The following is a 3,387-nucleotide window of genomic DNA, read 5'->3' as shown; positions in this document are numbered from 1 at the left end:
TACAGCCTTGTCTTTCTCCTTCCTATCTTTTAGTATATGCTATTATCAGACTCATCCTGTATTGAGCAGACAGTATCAAATTATATTTTTAGTGGCTCATGACTAGTGACACCAGTTTCGGGCAGTGGTTGATGTTTTACATATTTGTTTTCGCTTATTTTGAAATGCTTAAACGAAAGATTTGTGATAATATCTAATTAGTAAAGGAATTAAGAAAATGGCATGTTTATGTTATAATTGTCGATTCGGCTTGCCTAGTACTGCGATAGGCGACATCACGACCGGGGTGGTTTAGGGTTGTGACAAGGGTCTTTGCCAAAACCCCCACCACCTCGGGAGGTGAAAGCCTGGGATGATGGATTTATTATTAAAAAAACCACAAGGAGCAAGATGTAAACCTAAATCTACTCCCCAATATTGGCGTCCGGCGGAGTGCTATAGTAGTCGAACTTTCGTGGGGCCTCAAAAATAAACATAAATCTACCTGGATAGATATAATTCCACGCTTATTGAGATTCAGAGTCTCAACTTAGTGATAGACGTGGATGGTTGAACCAAATATGATTTTATTTGGATCAACTTTAACTTAATGGAGAGAAACCTCAATCTAGATTGGATTTTCTTTGATGGTGCTTGGACAAACAGAATTGCATTGAAAAGACGTCCTATATACATATTTGAAGCATATGAAAAGGGCCTCTAGTGACTCACATGTTTGGCAAAAGATACTACAAGTCAGAGACAAAGCAGAGCCTCACCTCATTTGGCAGATTAACTCAAGGAACTCTAGTATGTGGTGGGATAATTGGACAGGGAAGGGTCCACTATCCTTGCAAATATCTGATTATAGCAGCCCCAAAACTACTGTCAATGAGTTAATTCAAGATGGAATCTGGAACACCAAAAAGCTCAAGAATTTTCTGCTAAATGATATGGTTCTAACACATTATGAAGATTCACATAGTCAAGCAGGATACCACTGATCAACCAGTATGGGATCTCACTGAAAATGGTAAGTATTCCAATAAAACTGCCTTATGTTTTTTCAAAAACACCAAAAATAAGAAACAATTCCTTAACAAGCTATGATATTCTAGTATTCCTTTTAAATTCTCTTTCTTTATCTGGAGACTTTGGCTGTCTAAGTTGCCATTTGATGATGCAATTTTTAAATTTAGTAAATATATTGTGTCTAATGAAATTGTTGCACTAACCCTATGCAATAATCTATTCTACATGTTTTTGTGGAGAGTGATGTTGCTAGGTACATATGAAAATCTATTGGCTCTCCTTTAGGAATCACTCCAATGCAACCTGTAAGAGGATTGTCGAACCACTAGTGGCAGCATGAATACAACAATGTTGTCCACAAGCAAGCTCTCCAGATTACTCCCATAATGATTTGCTTGGAAATTTGAAAAAACAGGTGCTCTTTAAATATGGAGATAAAAAATGATTCAACTATTTCAAGATGAGGCAACAAATATGTTGGAACATTCAAGCTGCTATTCAAGATCCTTCGTTCTCTAATTGCAAACTAACATTGCCTTGGGTCGATTTATGTGAGAAGATGATGAAATTACAACCTATCCTAGAGACCGTCATTGTGTGTTAGAAGAAGCCTGATTGCAACTCCTTCAACCTCAACACAAATGGAAGCTATTTGGAAGGAAATGATAATGCAGACCTAGGTGGGTTTTGAGGAACGATCAAGGTGACTTCATAATTGATGGATTAATATATGCAGCGGAAGCAATCCCAGTATCAAAATCACATGTAATCTAGACAACTAGCATAAACGGGATTTCACAGGTTACCTCTTGAAGCGTGAGCAAACTCCTTTATCACGCGAGCCTCCAATTCTACAGCAACTCAATGAATTCTCCATACCCCGCACGATCACGATCTCCGAACGTTCCACGGTCTTCTACTATGTTACCCAAATAATACCCGGAAATAGTAATTTCGTGTGGGCGAAATTTCTAAGGAAAAGGGGCTGAAATTCGGCCACCATATGCTCCTCTTTCTAGGTGGAAAACCTTATGTATTTATAGCACAAGTTTTAAGGGTTAAAACCATTTTCCAAAACCTGTTGGGTTTTCTTTTCCACTAGAAAAAGGATTCCTTTATTTTCCATTATTTAGGCACAGCAGGGACCACATAATTTAATTAACAAGGCTTCCATTTATGGAATTAATTTATAATTTTCGAAATTAATATCCACCATAATTAATTACGTCACAAAAATACTCAAAACTATCTCTCACCAGTATGCTCATTTAACCATACAAATCAGAAGGAATTCATTCTAGCTTATCACTAGCTTTATTTCCTTTTGAAGGGAAACAACCTTTAGTCAAATTTCCTTCCAAACAGGATCTGCAAGTTGGTAGTGCATCTACTTTCAATGAACCTTAAGGTCCATCCTTGACCAACTTGAAATCCTATCTAGATTAATATGACTTAGATAAAAGTGCACAGATAAGTTTTACTTAATTTTGAAGAACATATTCTCTTATGAGGTAGACTATTATTGTTCTATTCAGGAGAGACATTAATATACAATAACAAGGCCATGCATTCATGCACCACAAGAGATAAAATGTTTATCAAGCTCAATAACTCAAGAGTTATTTGAAAAATAAAACAAATATCCATCTCTTATTTTGCCCAGAAACCGGAATTAAATTCCTTCTAACAAAAAGCACATATATTGCATCCTTTAAATTAATGTCTTAGCACTAAAAGAAAATTTTAACAAGTAATACGACAAATTACATAAAGTCATTGTGGAGTTGAGATAAAAATATTAAATAGATCATAATAAGTCAAACACTGAATACTAAAATTCAGACTGCATTCAATATTTATATACATACATGCGTCTCGAATAATAAATTTCGATGGGAAAAGAATCATTCATGCAAAGTATATTATATAATGCAAGAATTATACAATCCAAAAATAAATAGAACCAACTCAGATGGAGAGTATACTATTATTTTCAGCCAATTGTATATAACCTTTTAGTACAAAAATTTTAAACACACTGCACATATATGTCATGCATCTTGAATAGCAATTTCGATGGGTAAAGAACGACTCATGCAACATACATACGTAACGCCAGATTATTCACTCTAATAATTAAAACAGACCCAACTCAGATGGAGAGTATACTGTTAATTTAAGTCAAGTGAACATTATTTTTAATAGCTCTAGTTCCATTGATCCAACATGTATACTCAGATGGAGAGTAAGTACACGATATCAATTACTAGTATTTCACCTAATGAGCTTACATAATTATCCGATATGGAGGAAGTACCTAAAGTCAAACGCGTAAATCTATTACTCACTTGAAGTGGTAAAGCCTAAATAGTAAAA

The sequence above is a fragment of the Nicotiana attenuata genome, chromosome 7 (assembly GCF_001879085.1).
Source record: "Nicotiana attenuata strain UT chromosome 7, NIATTr2, whole genome shotgun sequence".
In the NCBI taxonomy this organism is placed as follows: Eukaryota; Viridiplantae; Streptophyta; class Magnoliopsida; order Solanales; family Solanaceae; genus Nicotiana; species Nicotiana attenuata.
The sequence above is the reverse complement of the archived record's forward strand: the minus strand, read 5'-3'. Positions refer to the sequence as shown.